Genomic DNA, 13,887 nt, shown 5'->3' with positions numbered 1-13,887 from the left:
CAGTTAAGAACAATCCGGGCATGTCTCACTAACAGTATGTGAAAAACCTTAAGACATACTTGAAAGAAAGTTATCAGTTAGCATCCGCTAATGCAAAGAAAATTGCTGACAAAAACAAACGCAGATTTGACACGCGAGTAAGGGAGTCAACACTTGACACTGGCGATAGAGTTCTAGTGCGAAATCTCCGTTTTCGCGGCAAACATAAACTCGCCGATCGGTGGGAGTCAACTATTTATGTTGTACAAAAGAAAGCTGAAGATATGCCTGTGTATGTAGTCTGTCCTGAGGGTCAGGAAGGACCCTTGCGCACACTCCACCGCGATTTACTGCTCCCTTGCGGATTTCTATCTGAAGAGGATGAGGAAATGGAAAAGCCAAAGCAAGCCTCAAAACCCAAAACAAGACAAATTTCCGTCTCTCCAGAGGAAAATACCCTTGATTTTGACAGTGATGATGACTATATTCAGAGCTATTACCCCACAACAATCAGGACAACCACAAGGGTTATTCAACCAAACAATGTGAACTCCAACACGCATGATACCCAGGAGAATCTCTCCAATGTTGAGGAATCTGAAAACTTACCTATGGACTTACCTTCCGAAATCCTCAATTACTCTCATACCGAAACTCCTGAGAAAGTCGAACAGTCCAAAGATATTGAACAGAGACAATCTTCTGAAATGGACAAAGCTGAACAAGATGCCAGTTCTTTTGAGCTAGCAGATCTTGATGCTCCAAACAACCAGACTGCTGACCAAATACGCAGATCTGAACGGTTGAGAAAGCCACCTGTTAAGTTTACTTATCCACAGCTTGGTAAACCTTTGATTTCATTTGCACAAACTATATTAGATGGGTTTAACAAAGTTTTGGTTGAAACATTTGAAGGTGCTCCTGTCCTTGCACGAACATGAAGGGACTCATGTTAATTAAGAGGAGGAGGATGTAACCCGCCTAAAAAAACGGGTTAACCAGTTAATTGTATTTAATTATTATCATTATTTGCTCATACTTTACGTTATGAGTAATGGGGCTTTTATTTTGAAAAATACATTTTATTTTGCGGGAAACCGGAAGTAGCACATTAAAATATTTCCGTTCGCATAACACCGCTAAAATCAGATGGAGCGCTGCTTCGGGTTCTCCCACGAGTTGAGAAAACAAACCGTGAAGAAAAGGTATGAAAACCTGTCTGTTTTCCTGACAGTTAAATATGATTTAGTTTGTTATGTAAACACCTGTATATTTGTTTTAGAAGTTCGAGAGCCATCCAGAAATCATTTTTATCTGTCCTGGCTTCTTATATTGAAAATCCTCTCTTGGTAAGCTAAAGTGTTCAATGATTGTGTGTGTGTGGAAAAAACCACGAGGTGGTCAGGATAGCTCCAATTAGTGATTATTCAACATTTTCTGTTGTTTTTGAAGGAATGTAACATGATAAAAGACATTTATTTCATGGTTTAAGGAGAAATGTAAACTAAATTGGCATGTATTACAAAAATATACTTTTGTAACATTTTTACATTGTGGTATATATGTGACTAAAGGTTAAAGTTACATACAGGAGTATATAAAATAACATTTTAAGTTATTTAAAGTGGTTAAATCAGCAAATGCTGTATTTCATATAAATGGGTTTCAATTTAAAAATGTAATTAATTTATTTTGATCCAAAATCTATAAAATCCTATGTAAAAAGGGATTAAAAACAGAGAGAAAAGTTCATTAGTACAATGTGTTCCTACAATTACATTTCATTGTAATGACATAAGGTTAAAATGGTATATTCTGACTTTAATAGTTATTATAAATAGCTATTGTTTTCTTCATGTGTACTAAGCTATGATATTTTCTGAACTGTAATATAATGTTGTACAACACTTCAAGAACCAGTTGATATCATTGATTCTGGACTGAACCTGTTCTATATACAGGTCAGGTCTTTTTATGAAGCGAGCAGAAGTTCCAGAAGCTCCAGTCCTTGAATCATATCAGGTGAACCATTGATCCATAGATGGCGAGCCTTCCCAATGAGCCGTGAACCTCTACCACAGCATTCCGGAAGCCTGTGGTAGGATTGTGTCAGTTCACCGAACCGGCACCAACGAGATTTTCCCTTTCGAGTATTTACCCTTGACTTAGATTTTTCCCTTTTTACTTACTGACTTGAACTCTGGATTGAACTCTGGAATTCCTAAGGACGATTTCCAAGGAACATTTTCAAGAAGGACATTTTATTTTATTTTATTCAAAATTTATTTTGGGCCCATAGGTGGTGTGTACACAATTGTTGTGAAGTGTTGAAATATTTTGTTGAACTAAAGGGTTACACATTTCAAAACGTTACACTGGTGTTGCTTGGTTATTACTGTACTTCTCAGCTCCTACGAACCTAGGGTGTACATCCTCAGAAGTGGGTTACAAATAGTTTAACTATTAACATTTGGATTTGTGCCAAATGAGACATGCACAATAACCGTGCGGGAAACAGTCAACAAAGTAAAATGACCTCAAACGTATGGCGCTCTCTCTTCATTTTATCAAATAATCGTAATCCCATCTATTCATTTTATAATCCTGCTACTAGCATTTTATTCAAACTAAAACCCATCTAATTTGACGCTATTGACCACACTATTCTTTTGCATAGACTAGAACACTTTGTTGGCATTAATGGAAGTGCATTAGCATGGTTTAAATCGTACGTATATGACCGCCATCAGTTCGTAGCAGTGAATGATGAGGTATCATATCGATCACAAGTGCAGTATGGAGTACCGCAAGGCTCAGTACTAGGGCCGTTACTCTTCACGCTTTACATGTTACCCTTGGCAGATATCATCAGGAAACACGGTGTTAGCTTTCACTGTTATGCTGATGCTACTGTTGGAAACTCAGAAGCGAAGACCAGGAGACTCTTGGGTAATCTTCAGCAGAATTCTTTATTGAGAACGCTCTGCTTAGCGCTACAGTCATCAAAAGTCTAACTAGTCATTAATACATTGTAGTTTATATACATTTCAAGGGGGCAGGATACACAGAGGTGGAGACAACCTAAACAAAACATGCAAATGCAATACAGGGATCGGCCTGATACTGGTCATTTCCCCATCTTTAATCTTGTCAGCATAACAGTGTCATTTAAATACAGAGGTGCCTGATAGTATGGCTGATAACTTCACATTAGCATAGAGACAAAGGCACAACTGTGCCTTGAGTTTAGCAGGCACCTTTATCTTGGGACCTTGCACTATAGTCAGGAAGTGCATGAAGACAAAAGGTTAATGTCTCAGAAACCTGATTTTCCTGATTTGATCTTCTTGGATATGTCAGCTTTATTACCTCAAAATGTCTACTATTTTATTGGAACCTAGATTTAACTTTTTATAAATTTGTAATTCCACAATACTCAGCTCTATATTTCTTTGTGGCCTGGTGAAACATACCAATTTAAAAAACTAACAGAATGCATAGTCGATATAAAAAACTGGATGACAAGTAATTTCTTACTGCTAAATTCTGAAAAAACAGAGGTGTTAATTATAGGGCCTAAAAGCTCTGCATGTAATGGCCTAGAACCCTGTCTAAGCCTTGATGGCTGCTCTGTCAATTCTTCGTCATCAGTTAGGAACCTAGGTGTGCTATTTGATAGCAACCTTTCCTTAGAAAGCCACGTTTCTAGTATTTGTAAAACTGCATTTTTCCATCTCAAAAATATATCTAAATTACGGCCTATGCTCTCAATGTCAAATGCAGAAATGTTAATCCATGCGTTTATGACCTCAAGGTTAGACTATTGTAATGCTCTATTGGGTGGATGTACTGCACGCTTAGTAAACAAACTCCAGTTAGTCCAAAATGCAGCAGCTAGAGTTCTTACTAGAACCAGGAAGTATGATCATATTAGCCCGGTCCTGTCAACACTGCACTGGCTCCCTATCAAACATCGTATAGATTTTAAAATCTTGCTTATTACTTATAAAGCCCTGAATGGTTTAGAACCTCAGTATTTGAACGAGCTTTTGTTACATTATAGTCCTCCACGTCCGCTCTATTCTCAAAACTCTGGCAATTTGATAATACCTAGAATATCAAAGTCAACTGCGGGTGGCAGATCCTTCTCCTATTTAGCGCCCAAACTCTGGAATAACCTACCTAACATTGTTCGGGAGGCAGACACACTCTTGCAGTTTAAATCTAGATTAAAGACCCATCACTTTAACCTGGCTTACACATAACATACTAATACACTTCTAATATCCAAATCCGTTAAAGGTTTTTTAGGCTGCATTAATTAGGTAAACCGGAACTGGGAACACTTCCCATAACACCCGATGTACTTGCTACATCGTTAGAAGAATGGCATCTACACTCATATTAGTCTGTTTCTCTCTTATTCCGAGGTCACCGTAGCCACCATATCCAGTCTGTATCCAAGTCAGAGGGTCACTGCAGTCACCCGGATCCAGTATGTATCCAGCCCAGATCGTGGATCAGCACCTAGAAAGGACCTCTACAGCCCTGAAAGACAGCGGAGACCAGGACTAGAGCCCCAGATACAGATCCCCTGTAAAGACCTTGTCTCAGACGACCACCGGGACAAGACCACAGGAAACAGATGATTCTTCTGCACAATCTGACTTTGCTGCAGCCTGGAATTGAACTGCTGGTTTTGTCTGGTCAGAGGAGAACTGGCCCCCCAACTGAGCCTGGTTTCTCCCAAGGGTTTTTTCTCCATTCTGTCAGTGATGGAGTTTTGGTTCCTTGCCGCTGTCGCCTCTGGCTTGCTTAGTTGGGGAAACTTCATTTACAGCGATATCGTTGACTTGATTGCAAATTATTGCACAGATACTATTTAAACTGAACTGAGCTGCATGATGACATCACTGAATTCAATGATGAACTGCCTTTAACTGTCATTTTGCATTATTGACACTGTTTTCCTAATTAATGTTCAGTTGCTTTGACGCAATCTTTTTTGTTTAAAGCACTATATAAATAAAGATGACTTGACTTGACTTAATTCAAGTGAGAAAGCGTTTGTGTGTGTGGCTTTTGCACATCTTGTCATGCCGGTGACTGCGCCGCTGCAATAGACGCATTTTGCAGCATTAAGGTTAACGATTAATTGATCGTTAATCTAAACGACGATCGATCATGGAAATGATCGAAAATTGACATCCCTACTTTAAATGTATCACTGCATTCACGACGGGAGGTAAGCGCAGATAATACCCCGAGTTATCCGAGATTATACCTTATTAGATAGCTAATTATTTAGAGACACATGCTTCATTTAAGTTTCGTTGAGGGTTTAAGAACAGAAAACACAAAGTTAGCTTAGCACACCGTTATATTTGCGGTTATCACACCATCTCTGCGCGTCTGTCAGTGGAGCATGTTTTCTCATCCGAGCATGTGAATATTGTTGAATGTGAAACTATAAACACTATCTGTCTTGAGTGTATATGTTTGTTCTCCCCCCAAAATGGCTGATATGATATCAAAATACACTCCATATCCTAGTAAGGATCAGTATGAAAGTGTAGCCAAAGCTCTTGTAGCAAAGCACCCTTGTCTTGAAGAGCCAGGTTCTGCCAAAGGATGGTACTGCTGGGTTTTCAGTTTAAAATTCAAGATGGGCAATTACCGTCAAAAGTTGATGGCAGCAGGATGCCCTGAAGTTGTTATAAATAAGAGAAAGCACGGACAGACAAGCTGCAAGGCAGTCTAGAAATCAAAGAAGGGAGAAATCCACTACTTGCCAAATCTACCTGAAGGACTATCTACAGTCACTTTAGAGGAGAATAGGAAGACCATGCTTTTAGAGGTCCAAAAGTGTGATCCACACCTGTAGCTTCTTGATGAACTGATGACTGCAACCTTTTTTTTAGCGAAGAAAGGAAATCATTGGTGACGAGCCGCTCATCTCTGTAGTCAGGGACAGATAGCCTACGCTTTTCAATGAAAGACAGGTAACCAGTGCCAACCCGGACATTCACAGCAAGATAAATTACAAGGAAATTATGTATTTGCTTAAACGGGTAGTGACATGGCTGATTTAAATTAATTTGAGGTTCACGTATGCCTGTGAAATGCCCCAAACAAACAATCCTTCGACACGCTCTGAGATTCTGTTAAAAATAAATAATCATCTTATTCATAATGCTGTGGCTCTTCGGAAAGCTCTCCAAAGATGAAAACACACAGTTCAAACCAGACGCTTCATAGCAAACATTTCCAAAACCTTACCTTATTTCTACATCCATTTGTCCTTTTGTTTCCTCAAGCTAGTGAAGTACGTCAGAAATAGAATATGAATAGTACTGAGCTTAAGTCTATTTTCTGTATCCTGTATAGTCGGCGTCATTGAATGAAATTGGTTCTGTTTTGCTTTTGACCCATCTGGTGTAGACATGATGTAATTTTCCTCATCCACTAACAGCTTTTCGTCTGCCGATCTTCCATTATATTTTAATCTTTATGTAAACTAGCTGTTAATTAAAAGCAATAAGCTTTAGATGACTTTTAGCTGAATCAATTTTCACTGCCCCCACCACAAAAAAAGTAATAAATTAATAAAATAGTTATTGTTTTTGAACCATGTATCCTTGTAGTGCAATAAATGTTATGACACCCAAAATTTTAGATACCACTAAAATTTAACAATTCTTGATTCCATATAATGCAGGACTTGCAGGACTTGACTGTGGGAACCAGTTTCTCCAGCACACTAGATTGATTTCATGCATTCTGAACTGCACTTATTGTTACTTTTCATTCTGTTCTTTAAATTTTTAAATCTTTAAATTATGAAATGTTTGTAAAATTCTTGGTAACAATGAAACCGTTTAGTATCATGAAACCAATGTTACATTTATGCAACTGAACTTTTTACTATAAAAATATTTTTGATCAGATGATTTATGTTGATTATGAGTTTTCAATAATTAACCTAATAAGTTGTCTTAACTTGGAGAATCAAGTTGAAACAACATTTGACAATGTAACAGTAAGTTGTTTAAACTCAGAGAATCAAGTTGAAATAATGAATGTTTATTAGCTAGATAACTTGTAAAACACACCATTTTGAGTTGAAACAAAGAGTATATTTAAGTTGAGTTAACTCATGTTTTTAAGGCAGCAGGTGAACATTCGTTTCTAAGTTTAACCGACTTGAAATGTTTTACAGTGTACTGAATTGTTTGGTACAGTAAATGTAAATCTTCAATGACCTTACAGAACAAAGCCTGTTGAGTCTTTCATTCTCTTGTGACATAAAAGGCAGAGGAGAAATGATTGCAACACCATGACTTGAGAGCAGAAACCAGTAGAAGCAGCCTTAGGGATACATCTTTTGTCGCCAATCAACCTTTACCGGACAAGGACCAGAATACAACCCCCAAGTGGAGGGAGTCCTTGCATTCAAAATGGTCTCTTTCACTCCAGGTGAGAGACCAAAATCCACCAAAGAGCCCTGTTAACAGGCCAAACCTAAACTTTACACATACTAAGCTGAAGTACGCCATACTGTGCCCCAAACCCAAGTCAGAACAAGCTAGAGACAGCCAGAAGTCACTGAGCTGTTAGCTAGAAGCCAACAGATCTAACTTCACTCAATTTTCTGCCAAATCAGACTTACAGTCTGAGCATGTATCCTCCATTCCCCCGGCCTGAGACCATGACTTGAGAGAAAATCTCCCAAATTTGGTAAATCTGGGATGTGTACTGCTCTCATGGTCAAAAATTTGGACACACCAAAGTGGTTTCCTTGTGATGATGGTTTAACAAGGCTCACATTAATACCCTGCCCTATTCTGAAATAATTTAGACATGTGATAAGATAAGCCTATCATGTGGCTATGATGGGTCAATTGGCAACACGATAACAGCGGCCTTTTGTTTGCATGCTTTGTTAAATATTTAAATTTAAAAGCATCAATGTTTTACTATAAGTGATACATTGAGCATAATGAATTAATTTATCAGGCTTGAAAATTTGTCACACAAATAAAGGTATTTCTATTTTATTTATTTATTTTTAACGCTTCAGCATTATGAAAATAGCCTGCTTATTCAGTCGAGACTGTTTTTGTTTATTTTTAGTCACATCACATTTAGAATGAATGATAATTTCTCTATTTTTATAAAAGCTAACGAACAAAAAACATTAATATATTTTTATGACATAAGCTACGTGGAGCTAAACTATCGAGACGAGACTTATGACAGATAAAATATGTTACTACACGATTGTTATAGAGAATAAGAAGCTGACGTCTGATTTCTTCAAGCGGTCGTATTTACCATGTTTACTGTGGTAACCAGTGATGCGTGGATCAATGTATAAACAACCCGCAACCGACCGACGTTTTCAACTAACCCGCCCGCAACTCGGACCACAAAAAATATAAAAATAAAATATTGTACCCAACCCGCTTCCTGACCCGCATTTTTTAAAAGTAGTTAATGCTCATCGTAGGGCAGGGGCGTAGAATTAGGTGGGGACGACAGGGCCGTGTCCCCACCAATGTCCAGCGACTGCCAAACTATTCCTAGCGATAATTTTGAAAAAAACAATTAAATATATGTATATGTTTTGTATTTTCGCATCTGATGACGCATTTGAAACATCATACCATTGATATTATTACCTAAGAAGTTAAAGTAAATAGGCTACGTTAGAAAACGGCGCGCTTTCAAGGACGCGCATTTATTATTTTTAAATGGGCGGAACGTAGTCACTCACCGGACAAGAAGCGCAAAAGCTCATGATACTGAACTGCAGCGTGCCGGTTAGAGCGGTTCTCGTTCTCGAGTCAAGAACCGATTGCATCGGTTTTCGGATCACCAGTACACTGAACCGAGAACCGTTTCTGTCGGACGAGTCCGATTTGAGAACCAAGAAGCTGATGATACTGCGCATGCGTGATTCAGCATAAAGCAGACTTACACACAGCGCGTCTGCACCAACAGCGAATGAATTGTCTTTTTTCTATGTGTCTTCATACAGTTGTCACACCTGGGGGGTATTCCTACAGTGTCAGCTGCAAACACAGCATGGAGTGAACCTACACATATGAAAAAGGAAAACCTGATTAATGAATTGGCAAGTAACATAACTGAGTTGTAGAAGAATGTAGTTGGTTCACTATTAGATAAACAATAACTACTCATATTTTGCAGACCTGTCAGACAACTACTAAAAACATTTACAGTTTCATAAAGTATAACTAATCAAGGAGTAATGCAAGGCAAATTAAAAGTGTAGCCACTACTTTAAAATTTAACCATTTACATAATCAATAGGCAATAGCTATGATTATGTAATTTGTATAAACTGTTAATAAATAGTACATTTTATTGGTTATTTACAGAGATTATTTACTAACTATAATTTAAAAAGAAAATTATGACAATAAAAATGATGGTAGCCCATTAATAATAACCAACTAGTAGTTCCTTTTAAAGGAATTACCAGCCATTTGGAACAGTATTCTAAGTGAACACCAATGTAACCCTCTAGTAATTACTCAAATGTTATAACATCTGAAGGAATTACTATCCAAAACCTAACAAAAACCTAAAAAAAATATGATTTGGTCCCTCTTTATATAAAGTTTCCCTAATACCTGTGTGCTTACATAGTAACTAGATGTGTACATAGTATGTAACCACAGTGTAAGTACACATTGGTACATAGTATCTACAGCTCTAATGTTTGTGTAACTACACATATGTAACAACCCAATATATGGTATGTGTAAGTACAAATGTATAACAGGACATTGGTAACAACACTTTTTGGTAATTAAAGTACAAATGTGTAACAGGACTAACAGCACTTTTTGGTAAAGAAAGCGTACACTTTATATTAGATTTATCATGTAATTACTCTGATGTTACACAGCAGTGGCCAGTAAGTTAGGTTTTACATACAAATTGTGCTTATGTCCAGAATGTTACACTTTATATTAAGTGGACAGTTCCTGAGGAGTTACCATGTAAGTACACTGGTATTACAGTGGTGCACTAACTCCAATTCGAGATCCAACTCCTCCCACTTTACTTATCCCTAAACCTACCCACTTCCACCCCCTGGATTCCATTTCTACCTCTAAACCTACCCATCTCCACCCCCTGGATCAAATGGTTCTAATTACTCTTATACATGTTGTAATAAAATGTAGTTATATAATTACTGTTACACAAGTAGGCCTACTTAGTGAAGTGAAAAAAAAAAGTGTTGTTACCAATGTCCTGTTACACATTTGTATTTAAACAAACCACCCTGAGGGTTGTTACATGTATGTATTTACAAAAATATTGCAGCTGTAGTTACTATGTATCAATGTGTACTTACACTGTGGTTACATACTACGTACACATTTAGTTACTATGTAAGTACACCAGTATTAGGGACACAATATAAAGTGGGACCCTAGCTCAATCTGACCTGGTGATATCATTGTCACATGGCAGCTGATTGGTTCTCTCTTGTATCGGTAGCCAATGAGCTCGCTTCTCAATATTCAAATACCTGTCTTTTGTTTGCTGTAGCAGTTGGCAGCACACTTCAGAAACCCTCCACCTTCCTAAGCTCCACCTCTATCGATCTGCTACGGGGTGATTTATGTATGTTATATGGGAGTTATTCATATGCTTTATGTGCAGCAGCAGTTTTTCTTACATGCTTATTGCAGCATGTTGTGGATGTATTAGCAGTAGCAAGTCTCAGTACTCGCTCTGCCACAGCAGTAGCAGCAGTGTAGCAGATATGTTCTGCCAAGACCAAATACATTAACATTGTAATGTACATTACCATGCCAATCCCTCAGAGAGTTGTCATGACAGAACTATAATTATTCACTTTCATTATTCAACTAGATGCTATTATTTAATTTGTCAGCAATTCCTTTAGTAGGTAATAGTTATTAGAATTTCAATATTGAAGGATTTGATCTTGAGTAGTTATTAATGAATTCCAGAACAGCATTCTAAAGTGTTACCAATAAACAATGAAGACAGACGTGCATGTTCGGCTAGAATCGCCCTGAACTCGTGCATGTTCGGATGCGGAGTTATACGGAAAGTTATAAAAAATGCTGTGCAATGAGTTCACGTGCACTCAAAGCGAACTTCTTGCAACACCGCAATGACGTCATATTTTCCACACTCACCCAAGCGAAATAGAGTGCCGAAGTTATGACGTCACTTTGTAGGACAACCCGGAAGTTAGCGGCGCATGGGTTCCCTCGTCGAAAAGCCTATGCATTTTCCCCATAGACTTTTGGAAAATCGCAAAAAATAAGATCTGTGTCTGTGTTCAACAAAGAGTTATGACCCTTACACGTTTTGTCTATCAAGATAATCTTTACAAGTTAATCCAAAATGTATACATTTTGAAGCCTAAATAAAGCCGTCAGATATAAAATGCTAACGGTAGGCTATAAACGGACTACAGCACACCATGGTGGCGGATCAACGTCATCATCAAACTTTATTTAAAAAACACGCTCGCTCATTTTGATCTGCGCTGTGTATGAACACTTATCCACTTTTTCATGAGAAATATTGCCCATTCGTTTTTTCCAAAAATGTTAGAAACTAATTTTGTTTATGCGTGCCTCTCTGATATTTTTCATCTTGTGTTAATGTTTTATTAATTTTGTTAGTTTATATAAACCTTAATATTATTTTCTTTGTGATAAAGATCATTATGCCTGATCATTGTGCCCCAAATAAACTTTAAAGATCATCTTTCACTGTATTATGTTTGATTGTATGTTTGCATACCATTTGCTAATTCGCCAGAAAAAAAAAACGCGCTAGTGTTCTATGTATTTAAGATAACTATACAAACAATCTCTGAACAAGCATAACACAGTTAAATTCCAAACATTTAATATAATAGTTGTATATAATTATATATGTTGAATTTAAAGATAATTGTAGAAATGGCATCAACAACTGCTTATTATAATATATTATAATTAAACCATATATACTCATTTTGTTCACATTTTCTATATATTTTTACCTGGTAATCCACAAGCCCCAATGTGAGAGCCAGTGTAGTAAATTTTATCTCACATTCACATTACTGTGAGCTGACTGGAGTGTAGTTAGAATAGTTTAACACAGTGGTTCCCAAACCTGTCCTGGAGGACTGCCTGCTCTGCACATTTTGTATGTCTCCCTAAGCAGACACACCCAATTTAGTCTGATGAGTGGAATTAGGTGTGTTAGATAAGGAAGACATACAAAAGGTGCAGGGCAGGGGGTCCTCCAGGACAGGTTTGGGAAGCACTGGTTTAACATTTAATTTTTGTTATTTGTCAGACAGACGACTTACAGTGTATTCAGGCTATACATATCAGCAAGTTCTCTGGGAATTGAACTTGCAACGTTTTGCACAGTTAACAAAATGCTCTAATCATTGAGCCACAGAAACCTTACAGCAAGAGTTGTAGTAAACATCTTTATTTTCATAAAATAAGTAAACTGAAAACAACTTCTGTTTGGTAACTAAAAACAAAACAGGGGCATTTTTTCCCCTGCAGGAAAATGACAGCTGCAGATGTGAGAATGGACACTGGGCTTCCGGTCAGCTCGTCTAAGGATAAATTCAAAATAAGCAATGTTAGTTTTATGGAAGTAACACCTTTACAGATTAAAATGACAAGGGAGGGGGATCACACAATAAAATATTTGTATTAAATTAGAATTGAGTTTTTCAGCATTTACATTAATCTTCTTCATTGATCTGTCCACGTTTATATAGCACATTAAATAAAATAAACATTTATAACTAAAATAACAAAGATTAATATCATTGTTACCTAATGCCTTAACTAATGCTGTTTACAAATACAATCATATTATTATAAGTGGGTAAAAGCCAAGTTCACAAATATCAGGGTGCAGGACCCACCCTTTCTATAATTATATCCAAACAAGTTACAATAAAAGTCAATAAACCAGGTATTATTTTGAATATTTTAATTAAACACATTTCTCGACGTAACGTTAGCCTTTAATAAAACTGCAGCGGATCTAATCTATTAAACAGTGGCAAAGTAAACAAGCTTTTAGATATTTTAAGAGAAAGACAAAGGTATTTAATCTGTTGATTTGGTTATGAAAAACGTTTATTCTTGCTAGCCTTTTTAACTCCATCTGACCGTCAAAGTAACATTAGCGTGTTAAGAAACATGCACCATTAAAGTTTCGTCGTGGCCACATTAAGGCAGTAAATACGGCAGTAATCATCGATGTGTGAGCTTACCTTACGGCACGAACCCAGAGTCTCCGCTGGGTAACATCGGACGGAAAATGGTAAAACGAGCACCTACAGTCTCTCCACAGAAATAAAGAACTGGTAATCGGTTACTTTAATATCACAGAATTCTGTGTACAACAATATTTGGAAAAACTACAATTAGACTAAATATATAATATATAATTTATTTAATAATAATAATAATAACTAGTTCGCAAAAGTAGGTTTTGGACATACGTCAAATTTGCGAAAAAACGAGGCCTCCTAGACCCAAAATCAGAGTGACCGTTTTTAATTTCGCTTGACCCAAGGATTCCAGAAATGTTAAATTTTTGGCTCTATCACAAGCGGTTTAGGAGCTATTAGCAAAAACGCATTTTTGATCGCTGTAGCGCCCCCCACTGGCCGATTGGGCCGGATCTTTGCGCCTGAGTAGCGAGCAAGACTACTACCTTTTGACCAAGTTTCAGCTCTCTAGGCCTTACGGTTTGGGCTGCCCGTTCAGTTTTAAGGCGGAAGAATAATAATAATAATAATAAAAATCTTAACAATTACAATAGGGTTTCAGCACTGCGTGCTTGAACCCCTAATAATAATAA

The 13,887-nt window shown here is 37.3% G+C and overlaps 2 long non-coding RNA genes across 2 annotated transcripts; one reads left to right on the top strand and one right to left on the bottom strand.

The window, feature by feature from the left end:
- The first annotated feature begins 668 nt into the window (after positions 1-668).
- Positions 669-2,426, top strand: LOC122143930. Its single transcript, XR_006159438.1, has 3 exons — positions 669-1,184; positions 1,262-1,328; positions 1,941-2,426. It is a non-coding gene; the product is annotated as an uncharacterized LOC122143930 (long non-coding RNA).
- Positions 2,427-12,562: 10,136 nt separating this feature from the next.
- On the bottom strand, positions 12,563-13,356 carry LOC122143931. Its single transcript, XR_006159439.1, has 2 exons — positions 13,295-13,356; positions 12,563-12,622 (listed from the first exon to the last, which is right to left on the bottom strand). It is a non-coding gene; the product is annotated as an uncharacterized LOC122143931 (long non-coding RNA).
- Between the last annotated feature and the right edge of the window lie 531 nt (positions 13,357-13,887).

Source organism: Cyprinus carpio, unplaced genomic scaffold (genome assembly GCF_018340385.1).
Source record: "Cyprinus carpio isolate SPL01 unplaced genomic scaffold, ASM1834038v1 S000006534, whole genome shotgun sequence".
Classification (NCBI taxonomy): Eukaryota; Metazoa; Chordata; class Actinopteri; order Cypriniformes; family Cyprinidae; genus Cyprinus; species Cyprinus carpio.
Note: the sequence above shows the minus strand (reverse complement) of the source record. Positions and strands in the feature narration are given on the sequence as shown.